Genomic DNA, 17,354 nt, shown 5'->3' on the forward strand with positions numbered 1-17,354 from the left:
GTGAGAACTGAGGACTGATCACTTGCTTTAGCAACATGGAGGTCACTGGTGATGTTGACAAAAGCATTTGATTAGCTTTGAGAGCCTTGGAGGTGAAAACAAAAAAGAGACTCAATATACTCAATAATTCTCGTTATCTTCCAGGAGGCAATCTACCAGTTGTTTAAGACACCCCATCTTTTTTTCCTGGGAATTCTTAATGTGAGTTCTTACCAAGAAGGCATTGGGTAAACAATGAATCTTGTCAACAGCAATTGCAGGTATTTTCTTCTTTTCCTTCTGACAGTTTAACCCATGAACAAGTGGCAACCTTATGTATCCATTCCAGTCCAGTTATGAAGGGGCTCAGAGTGAAATGTGTGTAGAGAAGCTTCACAGGTCAACACGCCAAGGGGGCATTGGGAAAGGAGTGACTAACTCTGCCTTGGGACTTGGGAAAGAGGAGATGCCCTTGAGGTGGGCTTTGAGAAGATAAACAAAAAATTCTCTAAGGGAAAAAGAGGACAAATGACTTTTTCATGCATAGGAAACAGCATGTACTAATTGTGGCATGTACTTTCACTATAAAGTGATTTCTCTTTTTTCTCTGCCTTTATGAGTTTCTCTCCCTCTCTTTCTCACACCCCTGTATTCACAAACACAGCATGTAACTGCACATAGATGACCAACCGCTCTCATCTCCTTAAAATCCCTTCCTCATTTGACTTCCATGACATTTTATTTTCTTGATTTTTCTCCTGTATCACTAGCCACTGCTCAGTCTTCTTTCACTGATTCCTTCTCATCTCCCCAAGCTTTAAACAGAGGAAGGTCAAGTAGTAGTCTTGTTTGCAAATGACAGAAAACTCACCTCAAAATGGCTTAAACTAATAAAGGAAACTTTTTGGTTCATGTGATTGAAAACTCCAAGGATAAATTTAAGATGTCACTGAACTCAGGGGCCCAAACAACTGGTACCCATGCTTGGTCTCTCTCCATCATCTAGCTCAGCCTTGCTCCACGCTAGAGCATTCACACTGAGCACGGTGCCAAAAGAGCTGCCTGCAATCCTGGGCCTAAGTCATCCTAGTGGAACTGAATGGAGAGTCTCTCTCTCTGTTGTGTCTCATTGGCTCTAATTGTGTCAGGTGACCATCCCTGAACAAATCACTGTGGTCAGGGGACTAAGATGCTCTGATTACTATAGCTGAGACACAAGCCCATTGTAGCACCAAGGAATCAATTCTGACTACAGCACAGGGACTGAGAACCAGGAGCGAGAGCGCTCCTAAAGGAAAAACTTGTTGCCAAAGAAGGCTGAGTGGATCTTTAGCCACGAAAGCTTTGTACGTCCACTTCCAAGGAGTGGTATGCTGAGGGTCTCCCTATGGTAGAAGAGTTAGGCCTTGACCTAAGAATTCTGTTTTTTTTTTTTTTTTTAGTTCTACCAGTTTATTGCTACCAACCCGTGACCCTCCACCCTCATGCACACATGCTCAGTCATGTAACCCCATGGACTGCAGCCAGCCAGGCTCCTCTGTCCATGGACTTTTCCAGGCAAGAATACTGGAGTGGGTTGCCATTTCCTTCTCCAATTGACCTAAGAATTCTTGAGGGTTGAATAGCCCTCAGAGCAGTGGAGCTGCAAGAGGATGGAGCTTTTGAGAGGGAGCAGAAAGGGAACATCTGAGAAATGCAGCTGGGCCAGGGCTTAGAGGTTATCCAGGCTTAGAGGTCATCATCTAGGCAGATGACTGTAAAAGACCTGCGAGGGTGAGGGACTTGTCTGAGGCCACAGCAAACTGAAGCAGCGTTGGGATTCAAAGCAGCTGATGTTAAGGCTGGAACCAGGCTTGGTCTGTGTGTCTGGCAGCTGTCACATTCATTAGCTCCCTGACATCTCCTTGTTTCCTTGTGTATTTTTACAAGACTGTTAATTACCAGCCATAAAGCTCAGCAAACATTTTGATCGGCTTTAAGAGCTCATGAAAACAACATTACATTTTAAGGCATGGTTTCCTAATTAATCTAATTAACTGTCAGCCTCGCATCCTGCTGGTTTCCAGACAAGGCGAGCTGCGCCTCTTAGCTTCTGATTCGGCCCCGGTGGACAGGGCTGCAGGCTTTCACAGTCAGGATCTCCATGCCAAGAAACTAGCCAACCTGTGATCTGAGGTTTGGATTGTCCGAGGCAGTGTCTAGATGCTCAGCCTTCTGTTGATTTATTTTCCCCAATGTTCTTTTTCTAGGACAAAGACACAGTAGTTTGAAGATGACCCAGACTAAAGTAAGTATGTGGATGACTGGCCACATCAGCCTAGCGCCATTCCAGAAGGCCAAGGCACATTTGGTGCCTCCTCCAATGCTGTTCCCTTTCTCATTCACAGTCCTTGCTGTGCAATCCTGCTCCCCCTAATGGCTAGATGGACTCAGATGGACACCTGACCCAGGGATGTTTCAGTCATTTCTGACCCATCAGACAGTTCAGTAGCTCAGTCAGGTCTGACTCTCTGCTACCCCATGGACTGCAGCACACCAAGCTTCCCTGCCCTTCACCAATTCCCAGAGCTTGCTCCAACTCACGTCCATCAAGCTGGTGATGCCCTGCACATGGCCTGGCTCAAAAAGATGAGCTGGGTCAACCAGAGGCAACTTGGCTGGGCCAACTGGGGATGGAGAAACAGATCCTTGGAAGAGTGTATTACTTTACTACATCTACCATAACAAAGTACCACAGACCCGGTAGTTCAACCAACAGAAATTTACTTCTCAAGATTCTGGTGGCTAAAAGTCTAAGATCAAGGTGCTAGCAGGGTTGGTTCCTCCTGAGATTTTAGCTCCTTGGTTTGCAGATGGTTGGTTTGTAGATGGTTGCCTCCTCACTGCGTCCTCATATGGTCTTTTCTCTGTGTGTGAGCATCCCTGGAGTCTCTCTGCGTGTCCAATGTCCCCTTCTAGTAAGGATGGCAATCAGATTGGATTAGGGCTCACCCTAAAAGCCTCATTTTAACTTAATCACCTCTTTAAAGACCATGTCTTCAAATAGTGTCTTTTGGAGGCACTGGCAGTTAGGCTGCAACATACCAATTGTGGGAAGACTTTCAGCCCATAACAAAAGGGGAAGAACAGACTTTCCTGGCAGCCCAGTGGTTAAGACTTCTGCTTCCACTTCAGGGGACACAGGTTTGATTCCCTCATCAGGGAAGATCCTGTGTGCTGTGGCCAAAAAAAAAAAAAAAAAAAAAAAGCAAAGGGCAAGAACTTGTGATGAAAACTTGAACAGCATCTGGGCTGGGGTAAGGAGGCAGCCAGGGCCAGTGCACCACCCGTAACTGTGAGGCCCTCTGCTGGACACTCTGAACACTGTTTACTAAAAACACCTGGGACCTGCCACCTTCCACCTGAGGACTTTTATCTGTCCACTTTCTGCTGGGGGCACAGTCACCTGCACACAAGGAACGCTAGAGTGTTAGAGGGTTAGTGGTGGCCCAGCGTTAAAGAATCTGCCTGCATTGCAGGATACACAAGAGATGTGGGTTCAGCCCCTGGGTTGGTAAGATCCCCTGGAGTAGGAAATGGCGACCCACTCCAGTATTCTTGCCTGGAAAATCCCATGGACAGAGCCTGGTGGGCTACAGACCATGAGGTCACAAAAGAGTCGGACACAACTTTGTGACTAAACATCAAAGAGGGTTAATACCCGGGGAGCAGCCCTCCCTCCATCAATGACTGATGGAAGTCGCAGGGAGGGGGAATGACTATCCCAGCTCTCTAACCCATTGGGTGGGATAATTCTGTGTGTGTGTGTGTAAACGCTCAGTTGTGTCCAACCCTTTGCAACCCCATAGACTGTAGCCTGCCAGGCTCCTCTGTCCATAGAATTTTCCAGGCAAGAATGCTGGAGTGTGTTGACATCTCCTTCTCCAGAGCATCTTGCTGACCCAGAGATCGAACCCATGTGTCTTGCATCTCTTGTGTTGGTAGGCAGATTCTTTACCACTAGCGCCATCTGGGAATCCCTAACCCTGGGATAACTCTGACCCATGTTCTACACTGTCTCTGGTGCTCTTTGGAAGGCTCAGTGGTAACTGGCACCATTCCTTTCCTTGGCCTGTCCCACTCACCAATCAGTATTTTCAGGGATTAACTCCTAAATAAACTAATTGCATTTGAATCTGTGTCTCCAGGTCTGCTTCTGAGGGAACCCAAAGTTAGGTGGCATGCAGACTTAATGTGGGAAAAGAAGCAGAGGAAGCTGGGGAGAGAGAAACATTGGGTCCTAAGAGAGGGAAAGGGTTCCTGTACTTTATAGGCTCTAGTTCCGTGCCTGGGAGCGCTGTCCTGGATTTCTCGCCCATAGCTCTCCAAGTCGCTGTTGCTCATTCACTAAGTCATGTCCAACACTTTGTGACCCCATAAACTGCAGCACACCAGGCTTCCCTGTCCGTCACTGTCTCCCAGAGTTTGCTCAAAATCATGTCCATTGAGTCCGTGATGTCATCCAACCACCTCATCCTCTTGTGGCCCCTTCTCCTCTTGCCCTCAATCTTTCCCAGCATCAGAATCTTTTCCTCTTCACACCAGGTGGTCAAAGTATTGGAGCTTCAGTTTCAGCATCAGTCCTTCCAATGAATATTCAGGGTTGATTTCCTTTAGATTGGACTGGTTTGATCTCCTTACTGTCCTTGTAAATTAGGACGTTGGGTGTTCTGGAACACAAAATCATTTAGCCATTTCCCTATCCAGATGCAGCAGATTCTCTTGAACTCTTCTGGAAACTTCCCTCTGAAATGTGCAATAATATGGAGAATTGATACCTATTGCCCCTGGGAAAGGTGTCACAGGGTATGTTCCATGGCTTCATCAACATGTGCCTCCAAGTAGACCCTTGATTTTCAGAGCTGAAGCTGGGGATGAATTGGGCAGACTTGCATGTGAGCCAGAGCTACGTGGAGGGCCAGGAATCAAGACTCCTGAAGCCTTTCCTTCTGAGATAAAGCATGGTCACAACTTTTCTGGTTGACTCGGAGAAGTCCAGTTGAAATTCCTGAAAGAAATGACATAAAGAGACACAGAAAAAATGGCCATAACTGTGAAGGGAGTGTGCGCTGGTAACTTGTCTTCAACACGAGCACTTTTTCTAGCACAGTTAAAAGCTGATGTTAGGGAGGTGCTTAGTTTTTGATCTTTAAAATGAAAAGACCAGTTCCCATATTTTCCCCTTGGCTTAGGACCTGCCTTTAGAAATTCACTGGCCTTCTCCCTGGTGGCTCAGATGGCAAAGAATCCACCTGCAATGCTGGAGATCCAGGTTCAATCCCTGGGTTGGGAAGATCCCCTGGAGAAGGGAATGGCAACCCACCATTGGGTATTGGTGGGTTGCCTGGAGAATCCCATGGACTGAGGAACCTGGCGGGCTACAGTCCACAGGGCGCAAAGAGTCGGACATGACTGAGCGACTGATACTTTTCACTTCACTTTCGTAGAAATTCACTAGACTTCTCAACATTTGGTGGGATGAGTATGTGGGGTTTATACTACATTGCATGCAGAGCGAGAGAGAGAGGAATAGAAGCTAGTAGGGGTAGGGTCTGGAATCTGAAAGAAGTGGGTGGGAGCAGTTGGCTTCTGTGCTCAAGGGGTTCTCAATATTAGAGCCACAAAGGAAGTGTGCCCCAGGCGATGAGGGAAGTCTCAAAAGCAGGATCTGGCCCTTGGGTCAGGGACAGCGTAATAAATACAGTGACTCTGATGGTGAATGGGACCATTGGCATTACATCTCCTGTTTATAGGTGAGGAAACTTCACAGCTCTCACCAGGGTGTAATATCAGGTGCAAAGAATAACATCAGACCCTGAGAAATATGATTCAATGGGCAGAAAGTAGGATGATAGAGTGAGAAATGGAGTCCTATTTGGGGCAGGATGAGCTGTTTGGCACCAAGCCTGTGAACACTTTGAGGATGTCAGAAGCCAACTTGGAAGTGGGGTACCTCTGAGAAAGGGCTTGTTCTGGTGGCCTGAGGCTAAAAGGACCCAGCAGGATTGTCCTTCAAAGTGGCTTCCATTCTTCACCATCCAGTACGTCCTGGCCTCTACCCTACTTGACACTCCCTAGATGGATTTATTTACTTTTTTTTTTTGACATCAGTAAAAAGTATTTTTATTGAAAAAGTACAAATGCAAAGAAATGAACAGAGGGAAATTTGGTCTTGCAACTTTTACTCTATTTTTTTCTTTTTGCTCTTCTATTTTGACCTTGCTATTTCGTCTCAGTCATTTAACCTGAGACTTTGGTTCAGCTATTTTTTTAACTGCAAAAATAGTCTGAATCTCTGCCTAGTAAATCCTTGAAATCAGAAATATATGAAAGAGTAAAAATATTTTTTGAGAACTTATTTTTCAGAGGTAATAATAAGACTTTTTAATTCCTTGGTCAATTTTTTTAAGATAGCAGAGTGAAGAAAAATCTAGTTTATCCACTTTTGCTTTTAATTCACTGAAGTTATTTCCATCAAAATCAATTATTTTTATGTAAATGACACTTTCATTCATATCTTATCATATTGACTATAGATGCTCTAGTATTTTAAGTTTTAAGTGTTGTTATTTTTATCATCAACTTTCTTGAATCATTATGTATTTCAAAAAATTTTTTCCCAGTTTTCCAAGACATAATTCATGTAAGGCACTGTATAATTTTAAGGTGTAGAGCATAATGATTTAATTAACATATATTGTGAAATGATTGCTACAACAAGCTTAGTTCACATTCATTATCTCATGTAGATTTTTTAATGGAAAAGATAAACAAAAGATTTTTTTCGTGTGATGAAAGCTCTAAGGATTTACGTTCCTCCCCAGGTGGATTTAAATTGATACCCTCAAAACTGCAAAACCAGGCCGGATTCTCCCTCCCCTCTGTCCACTCACCTTCAAAAATTTAATGAGCTTGTCTAGGTTAAAGTGTTTTATTCAAGCCCATTGCCAGCACTATCACTGAGGAAGTAAATCCTAAACTAATAGAAGTTGAGTGTAATGTAAAATAACAATTAATCTCTGTCACAGAGAGTAAGAAAAATGAACAAACCGCTGGTCAAATATTTATTAGCAGGAGAGACTGGACAGATGTCTTTATTCTATGACTGAGGTCAACTGAAACTTTAGGAAGTATCTTGTCCTTACATCATGGGGGAGTTGGGCTCAGAAATGATGTCAGGGCGGGGAGTTGGGGGCTAGGGATGGTTAGTGGACCAGAGCCATCCTTGGGAAGGGTGAGTTCTGTGACAGGTCAGAATGGGGGAGGGGGGGCCCAAAGTCCCCAAATGCTGCTTCTCCCCTCCCCCAACTAAAATCAGATTGTGGATGTTGATTCTGATATGACAGGCACCAGCTCACCTCTGACACATGTAAGGAGAACTCCTCCACCATCCAGGGCCTGGTCCTGAACCTCAGCCTTGACCCTCCTACTGTTGCCATGGCTCTATATTCCCTTCAACTGTGCACAGCCCCCCATCCCCCCACCCCCACCTTTTGATGGCCTAGGCAGTTCTTGACCACTCTAGACTTTTCCCTGCAAACATTGGTCCTCTCCCATAGGCATCACAAATCATCCATCTTCTCCCATCTGTCTCCTACCTAAGCTCTAGATAAAGTGACTATAAACTCTGGCACCTGAAAGAAGAGGTCCAGAATTTCTTTCCAAAAGTGGGACAAAAGACAGCTGCTAACAATGCCTCCTAGCCTTAGACATGGGCGCTGTTCTTCCTGTAAAGAGGCGGTGCTATGCCTCCTTCCTGGAATCTGGGCTGGCCTTGCAACTTGTCTTTGACCTCCTGCTGTGTCAATTTCTGGCCTAGCCCTTAAGGGACCTGACAGCTTCTGTTCTCTTGGAGCACTGAGCCACTGAGAAAGAACCTACTAAAGAGTAACTAACCTACTGAAGAGTAAGGCCCAGCCACCGCAGCTGCCATCTTGAATGTTCCAGCCCCAGCAGAATTCATGAGTGACCCCAGCAAACATGCCATGGAAGAATTGCCCAGGTGTGTCTGGCCATCCCTTGAAATCATAAGAAATAGTAAATTGTTTTAAGCCACAGAGGTGTGCAGTGGCTTGTGAAATAGTGATAGGTATTTGAGACACTAATCTTTCTAGGATTTAAGTCTGCCCTCCTCTTGCCATTTTGGATGTTGCAAAAACTCTACCTTGTCAACTTCAGGACCCCTATAGACACACATGTTGGACACCCTGATGCTGGCCACTTGCCAGGGCTGTCCTGTTGCCCTGCCCATCAAACTCCAAGCCCAAGTTCATTGGTTAGTCATTAAAGACTGATTGTACCTAAACCTTGAATTAAGCCCCATTTGGTCCCGGAGAATTCAGACATACTCCCAGACTTCAAAGAGTTCACAGGTCAAAGGGGAGATAGACAGGAAGATAACATGTTAAACTTCAGGGTGCACGTATTGAAATAGTAGCAGGGCATAGCTCCATGAGAGGAGGAGAGGTGGGGTGCGGAGGGGATAGTCATGTTCAGGTAGACTTCACAGGGATGCATTTTTAAAAGGTAGCTTGCAAAATCAGTGTCAGAATTTGGTTCCAATCTTCTCATTTTTTAAATTAGGGAATGTGAGATGTATTTTTCAGGAAAAAAATTACCCTATGAAATAAGCTACCAGTAATAATTTACTAATTTGTGTGTGTGTGTGACACAAACATGCATTTGTTTTATTTACAAAACACTCTGTTTTCCTAAAACAATACAAACAGTATATTCATCAGCAGGAAGCTGACCATGGGCAAGGGGGGCCCAGGCCACTGGGGGAACCCTGGGCACCCACCCTTACCAGCAGATGGCCACCCAGGGAAACTCTTTCTTTTGTTGCCATCAGCGAGGCCAGAAAAAAAAAAGGACTTATTTTCCATAAGGGAAGTAGCCAGGATGAGAAATATCACGACATGGGCCCCCCAGCTCTCAATGGATAAACAAACAGAACTTCCATTTTTGCAAAATCATCACTGTTAGGGTGCGGGGAGTGGGGTCCTCTTCTGGGGTGATGAGCCACTGGCTGGGTCTCAGGGGTCGGTGGGATGCTGCCTCCGGCTCTGTGAGCTCCTCACGGCAGCACCACACTGGTCGATGGACCCAGAGGGGCTTATGCACAGCGCCATCAACATTCTATTTACAACCCTGAGTGGATTCTCCAGGCATATGAAAACTGTGCAGTATTTCATGATCGGAAAGAATCAAAGGATTTCCAAAGCAAACGTTTCCCAGACTCAGGCATTTGGGAGCTATTTTCACATTTGCTGTGTGTGTATCACCACGACTAATTTACTTAATATTTTACTGTAAGTCAACTCCTATTTTATAAACCTAAAAACTTGTATTATAAAAGATTACTGTATATACCACTAAAAATGAAAACCATAAATACTTGTGATAAACACATAACTATTAAAAATAAAACACAGTTACTTTTTGTCCTTCCTAAAATGATCTCATTTACCACCATTGATATGTTTCCTGTATTTGGGAAAACAGTTATAAATATTAAATTTAAAAGATTGGGAATTCCCTGGCAGTCCAGTGCTTAAGACTCTGTGTTTCCACTATAGGGGGTACGAGTTTGATCCCTGGTCTGGAAACTAAGATCCTGCAAGACACAGCACATCCAAAAAAAAAAAAAAAAAAACAACTAAAAAAATTCAACTTGGGTGTGGTTCAGAGGGGTTTGTTATGAATATCAGAAGATGCTCCCTTCACTTTTATAGCTGTTATCACTAGGAAATTCCTCAGGTTTTAGGAGCTCTGTGCCAGAAATAGGGATGAAAACCAAATATGTATTTCTTATTATAAATCACAATGTCACAGTTAGTGACAGAAAAAAAGAGCCCAGAGAGGGGATGTCCCTTCCCCATGTAACCCTACTCTCAGAAATAACTGACATAAAGAGGACAGGGTTGCTTTGCTCTTTGGAACTTGGAAGCCTCAAGAGTAAACACAGATGGGCAAGGCCTAGCTGAACAATCTCTGGATGGAGAATGCTCCTGATCTCTGCAATATCTCTTCCAGAACAAGGAGCCAGGGAAGCCCAAGTTCTCTGTCTGATCAGATCACAGGAAACTGAAGGAGCCAGTTTCAAGTTTTTCAGGTGCTGGGAGAAAACTTGTTATTTTATAAGGAGTCTGTGCTTATGTTCTCTACATACAGATGTTAGAGTTCTTCCTTGAAAGAGAATCGCTCTTCTCCTTGGGAAAGTATTTCAAGAGACCTATTGATTATGCAAAGGACTCCTGCTGAGAGTCCAGCCTTGTTCTGCTGTTTGTGATTAAGCAACAGGGATTTGCACTTTTATCTAAGTATTGTCTTTTGTATTTGCCTCTTATCTTTCCCTTATCATCAACCTTTATTTAGCACTGTTTTAACAGATTTTTGTAGTAATATACAAAAGGGAGATGGGGGAAGAGATAACTTGGCAACAGGCCAGGACGAACAGAGTCAGGCACCCAGTAAGATGTGCCCAGGTGGGGAACTAATGCTTGACTTAAACACATTGTTCATTCTGTGATGACATCTCCTTTTCTTTGTTTTGGTAAAAAACAAGACAACAGGGAATTCCTTCGTGGTCCAGTGGTTAGGAATCCACACTTCCACTGCAGGGGACACAGATTTGGTCCCTGGTCAGGGAACTAAGCGGAGAAGGCAATGGCAACCCACTCCAGTACTCTTGCCTGGAAAATCCCATGGACGGAGGAGCCTGGTGGGCTGCAGTCCATGGGATCGCTAAGAGTCGGGCATGACTGAGCGACTTCACTTTCACTTTTCACTTTCATGCATTGGAGAAGGAAATGGCAACCCACTCCAGTGTTCTTGCCTGGAGAATCCCAGGGACGGGGGAGCCTGGTGGGCTGCCGTCTATGGGGTCGCACAGAGTCGGACACAACTGAAGCAACTTAGCAGCAGCAGCAGGGAACTAAGCTGCAAGACACAGCCTGAAAAACACCCAAACAAACAAAAACAAAAAAAACAAAAAAGAACACAAAATGGAGTCACTTATGCTAAGCCCCAAGTACCTAAGAGTTAAAACAAGAGTTAACCTAGAGTTTTGACTCTCCCAGGAACGAAATCTTTGAACTGAGTCAATTAAGAATCACCTGATCAGCACTAGTTAGGTAACCTGCCTGATAGATGCCTGCCATCCTATAAACCACAGTGACCTTGCCATAATCAACCCATTGTTTGCCTCATATAACTTTGCTTCTTTTAAAAATTATTTATTTGTTTATTTTTGGCTGTGCTGGGTCTTTGTTGCTGTGCTCAGGCTTTCTCTAGTTGCAGAAAGTGGAGGCTGCTCTTCGTTGCAGTACTTGGGCTTCTCACTGCAGTGGCTTCTCTTTACAGCACGGGCTTAGTTGTTCCTCGGCCTGTGGGATCTTCCCAGATTAGGAATTGAACCTGTATCCCCTGCATCAGGGCATGGCAACCCACTCCAGTATTTTTGCCTGGAGAATCCCATGGACAGAGGAGTCTGGCGGGCTACAATCCATAGGGTCGCAAAGAGTTGGACACAGTTGAAGCAAATGAGCATGCACACATCCCTGCATCAGCAGGCAGATTCTTCACCATTGAGCCACCAGGAAAGCCCCAGCCTCTTATAACTTTCTTGCTCCTGCTCACTCTGCCTATAAAATTCTTTCATTTTGTACAGCTCCTCGGAGTTCCTTTCTGTTAGATTGGATGCTGCCCGATTCATGAACCATGAAAGAAAGCCAATAAGACCTTCAAAATTTACTCAGTTCAATTTTGTTTTTTTAAACAGTTCCCAAATCTTCAGTATCAGTTGTTACCCCCGCAAGAGAGTTGAACTGTGGCTCACCTAAAAAGACATGTTCACTTTCTAATCCACAGCCCCTGTGCATGTGACCTAGTGGGAAAAAGGTTTTTGCAGGTACAATTAAGGATTTTGCGTGAGATTATCCTGGATCATTGGGGTGAGACCTAAATCCAATGATTAGTATCTTTATCAGAAACAGAAGAGACAACATAGGGGAGAAGGCAAGAAGATGGAGATGGAGATGGAGGCAGAGATTGGAGTGATGTGGCCACAAGCCAAGAACACCTGTGGCCACCAGAAGCCAGAAGAGGTAAGGAAGAATGCTCCCCTACAGCCTTTAGGAGGAGTAAGGTCCTGATGACACCTTGGTTTTGGACTTCTGGCCTCTGGGCCTGTGACAGAATAAATTTCTGTTGTTTTAAGGCACCAAGTTGATGGTGATTTTTCTATGGTAACCCTAGGGAAGAAATACAGTCTCCAACAGCCTTGCATTGGTAGAGCTTTGGAAATGAAGGAGCTTTGGAAAGGCACAGGACATTAATGAGAAAGATGTTTTACTGAAGATTTCATGGGAGACAGAGAAGAGAGTTGCCTCTTACATCACAGAACAAGTGCTAATGAGAATTCCTGGTGTCTACCCTCCCACACTGCACCTGTAACTTTCCTTCTCTTCCTCAATAATTCTCTGAATTTCAAGAGAATTTCCCCATCTTTCAACCTATTCAGCCTCTTCTCAGCTGAACATAAGTGCCATAGTTATCTGACTAGAGATTATCTTTGCCGCCTCACAGGAGCCCTTGTGAGTCTCATTTTTTAAGTTGTTTTCTGTCCCTTATAATCAACAGTCTTTCTTAACACATGAGGTATGAAAGGATCTGGAGAGGAAGGAGAATAGAAAGAGAATGGTCTCTACTGACAATCCCCAGTCTTGGGTGGGCTCCTCTGGAGGCATCTCTTTGAGCTTCTCTCTGTCTCCATACTCCCCACCCCTCACCCAGGAGCTCTATCTAGAAACTAACAAGGTATAAACAAATGTGAAATACACAGAATAAACCGGGGTGTTTCCTGTTATTTAATACTTTTGGAATGGAATGAAATAGTGGATGCAGTGAGGTATAAACAGGCCCTGGGATGCAGGGGGCTGCTCTCCATCTCAGGTGATCTGGAATCTGTTGGGAAGGAGTGGAGTGATGCCATGCAATCTGGGAGTAATTACTCTAGGAGCACCTTAACAGGCAATGTACCATGGCCTCTCAGATTTCCAATCTGTCTCCACCCAGTACCTGGCCCTTAGCAGGGGCTCCGTGAATGGGAACGTGTCAAGCTGAACTGTGAATCTGGTTTCTTGGCTACCTCCCACTCAGTACTGCCCTGAGACCCAGGCAAGCCCTGCTCCAGGCTCACACCTCAGGGGCCCTGCACTTTGGAGGGCCTTTCTCAAAGGAAGCCTCCTTTGGGGTCTGAGACCATATGGAGCTGGCAGTAATATTCAGGCCTGATGCCATAAGCCCAGATCTGGTTGTGTGTTTTGTTTCATTTAAACCTTAAACATTTTTTTCATTGTTGTTTTTTAATTATTTGTTTGTTTTTGATTGTGTTGAATCTTCGTTGCTGCGCTGCGTGAGCTTTCTCTGGTTGCGGTGAGCAGGGGCTGCTCTCTAGTTGTAATTGTGTGGGCTTCTCATTGCCGTGACTCCTCTTGTTGTGGCTGAAGAATTGATGCTTTTGAACTGTGGTGTTGGAGAAGACTCTTGAGAGTCCCTTGGACTGCAAGGAGATCCAACCAGTCCATTCTGAAGGAGATCAGCCCTGGGATTTCTTTGGAAGGAATGATGCTAAAGCTGAAACTCCAGTACTTTGGCCACCTCATGCGAAGAGTTGACTCATTGGAAAAGACTCTGATGCTGGGAGGGATTCGGGGCAGGAGGAGAAGGGGACGACAGAGGATGAGATGGCTGGATGGCATCACCGACTCGATGGACGTGAGTCTCAGTGAACTCCGGGAGTTGGTGTTGGACAAGAAGGCCGGCGTGCTGCGATTCATAGGGTCACAAAGAGTTGGATACGACTGAGTGACTGATCTGATCTCTTGTGGAGCACAGGCTTTAGGTCACATGGGTTTCAGTAGCTGTGGTGCACAGCTTAGTTTCTCTATGGCATGTGGGGTCTTCCTAGACCAGGGATTGAATCCATGTCCCCTGCACTGGTAGGTGGATTCTTTTTTACTATACCACCAGGGAAGTCCCAGACCCGGTTCTATATTAAGTCCTGGTTGCCAGAAATATACCAGAACATTTTCTAAGAATTTCTCCTGGGGCTAGGACTGGCTAGGGTGGGTAGTGCCATCTGTTTGGGGCTCCCTGAGCCTGAACTGGGGTCCATGTGGGTTCCTGTTCTTACTTCTCTCATTTGAAAGTGGCCTCTAACCCTCTCCCTGATGTGTGGAGTCGAATGGATGATCTGAGGAGCTCCAGGATCATGCCTGTAGGGTAGTCCTGTGACCTTGCAGTGGGATCTGCTTCAGGAGGGTGTCACAGGAGCAGAAAACCAGCCTCTGGCTGGTCTGGCATTACTTTTGTGGTAGTGCTTGAGACTGAGTTACTAGAATGATGCTCACACACAGATTTTGAGTGACTAACAGCAGACACAGGAGGGATTTGGAGCTCTGGTCCATTAATGGCCTACCACTGACACTTGGGCTTGATCCATATACTTGGGCTTGGGGTGGCCCTCACCTGTCTGTGTTCAGACCATAGTGCCACCTCCGGTCTGCACTGCCCGTGGCTGCTGGGTGGCAACAGGTGTTCTTTCCCTGTGCATTTTCTGCCATTGGACCTTGACCCCTCTGCAAGGCTTGGTTCAGGTGTCCATCCTCTAGAGACGGCTGTGTCTACTCATTGTTCTGCTGTGCCCACAAGCCTATCAGTGCTCTTTCTTACCTCTGAGTGATAAAGCAAGTCCTGCTCTTCTGGCCTTAAGCTATGCTAGATGAATACTGGATATGAACACTGGAATATGCTTGATGAATACTCCACTAATACTGGAGTGGATCACCTTTCCCTTCTCCAGAGGATCTTCCCAACCCAGGTCTCCTGCGTTGTGGGTGGATTCTTTACCAGCTGAGCCACAAGGGAAGCCCAAGAATACTGGAGTGGGTAGCCTATCCCTTTTCCAGTGGATCTTCCTGACCCAGGAATTGAACCAGGGTCTCCTGCATTGCAGGTGTATTCTTTACCAACTGAGCTATCAGGGAAGCCCATGCTGGATGGGGACAGACAATCTCAGCGTGTACGGAACCGTTCTTGCTCCAATGGCTCCTCACCTATGCTCCCCACTGGTCGTGGGGTATAGTAGGCAGGAATGAGGTCAGCATTCAAACAGATCCCATTTTAGGAATGCAGTGATGGGGGCCCAAAGTGTTCAAGAGAAGACATGGTTAGAAGATGTGTGTGTGTGTTAGTGGCTTAGTTGTGTCTGACTCTTTGTGACCCCATGGGTTGTAGCCTGCCAGGCTCCTCTGTCCATGACATTCTCCAGGCAAGAATACTGGACTGGGTAGCCATTCCCTTCTCCAGGCAATCTTCCTGACCCAGGGATTGAACCCGGGTCTCTCACATTGCAGGCAGATTCCTTACCATCTGAGGCAACAGGGAAGCTCATGTTGTTCTATATTTACATTAAAAATTCCAATGATAAACTTAACATGATCAGAAAATGAATGACCATTCACAGGTTCTCCATACTCTGGGTAAGACCTCTCTCAGTTCAGTTCAATCGCTCAGTCTTGTCTGACTCTTTGCAGTCCCATGGACTGCAGCATGCCAGGCCTCCCTGTCCATCACCAACTCCCAGAGTTTACTCAAACTCATGTCCATTGAATTGGTGATGCCATTCAACCATCTCATCCTCTGTCCTCCCCTTCTCCTCCTGCCTTCAATCTTTCCCAGCATCAGGATCTTTTCCAATGAGTCAGTTCTTCACATCAGGTGGCCAAAGTGTTGGAGTTTCAGCTTCAGCATCAGTCCTTCCAATGAATAGTCAGGGCTGATTTCCTTTAGGATGGACTGGTTGGATCTCCTTGCAGTCCAAGAAACTCTCAAGAGTCTTCTCTAACACCACAGTTCAAAAGCATCAATTCTTCGGTGCTCAGCTTTCTTTATAGACCTCTTTCAGTGGTCATCATCAAGGAAGCATGACTTTTGAGGGTTAACAGAAGCCAATATTCACTGGCAGCACGATAGATCATGCAGCCTTATGACTAATGGTATAGGCAGCATTAAATAAATGGTCTTAGAGAAAGGCAGAGGCAGATGTATATTGTTTCAATATAAACAGAGCTTGAGAAACATGGCATTGTAAACAATAAAGTGTTACTGCCTTTTTCTCGGAGTGGGAGATAGGACATTAGCCCAGAACAGCACATTAGACCATAAAGTACAGGAAGTGATGGATACCACAAGGAATCTTCATGTGTGCTGATTGAGCAATAAACACACAAGCACCTCTTCTGTACCCATTACTCTAAATCTTCTCAATAAATCCTTATACCTCACATGGGCCCAGGAATTCTATAATTCTAATTAAATTGTTTACATAGGCAGTGCATGCATGCTAAGTCACTTCAGTCATGTCTGACTATTTGCGACCCTATGGACCATAGCCCTCTCCAGGCTCCTCTGTCCATAGGATTCTCCAGGCAAGAATCCTGGTGTAGGTTGCTCTGCCCTCCGTCAGGGGATCTTACCAACTCAAGGATTGTCTCTTGCGTCTCCTGCATTGGCAGGTGGGTTCTCTACCACTAGCACCACCTACGAAACCCTTACATAGGTAAGGCGCTCCCCGAAACATATTGATCAAGGGCCTATGCCCCCTAAGGACAGTCCTGTTTCCACTTCCAGATACAGTGTCTTCCTGGAGCTCACAGATGGACCCCACATCCATTCATCCTTCTTCTAGTATTCAGACCCCAGTTTCCTCAGAGAGAACATTCTGTCCCATAGTCCACAAGGAATCTGATGAAACTGAAATCAACCTCCATTTTGGGGGTGAAACTCATCACTCATCACATTCTTTCCCATCCCATAGCCTACTCAGCTTTTTCAGCGTATAACCCTACTCACCGAGCTCTAAGGTCTCAGTTCAAGTCATGTGCCTGAGATTTTTTAAACTGGAATCATCAGAATGACACACTTTTCCAGCTTGTGGCACAAATATGACTACTTTATAAATTTTTTTTACTCATTTGAGTCCTCACATGCCAATATTTATAAAAGTGAAACAGTCACTCAGTCGTGTCCAACTCTTTGCAACACCATGGACTACACAGTCCATGGAATTCTCCAGGCCAGAATACTGGAGTGGGTAGTTTTTCCCTTTTCCAGGGGATCTTCCCAACCCAGGGGTAGAACCCAGGTCTCCCACATTGCAGGTGGATTCTTTACCAGCTGAGCCACAAGGGAAGCCCATATTTATAAAAGGGCCCAAATCTTCCATTTTTAGGCCTCCCCTGATGCCTAGATTTTCAAAGCCTAGGGGACAA

At 45.4% G+C, this 17,354-nt stretch overlaps 1 long non-coding RNA gene across 1 annotated transcript; it reads left to right on the top strand.

The window, feature by feature from the left end:
* The first annotated feature begins 1,426 nt into the window (after positions 1-1,426).
* LOC129625070 (uncharacterized) lies at positions 1,427-2,538 on the top strand. Its single transcript, XR_008701246.1, has 2 exons — positions 1,427-2,266; positions 2,367-2,538. It is a non-coding gene; the product is annotated as an uncharacterized LOC129625070 (long non-coding RNA).
* Positions 2,539-17,354: the final 14,816 nt, after the last annotated feature.

The sequence above is a fragment of the Bubalus kerabau genome, chromosome 13 (genome assembly GCF_029407905.1).
Source record: "Bubalus kerabau isolate K-KA32 ecotype Philippines breed swamp buffalo chromosome 13, PCC_UOA_SB_1v2, whole genome shotgun sequence".
Lineage (NCBI taxonomy): Eukaryota > Metazoa > Chordata > Mammalia > Artiodactyla > Bovidae > Bubalus > Bubalus kerabau.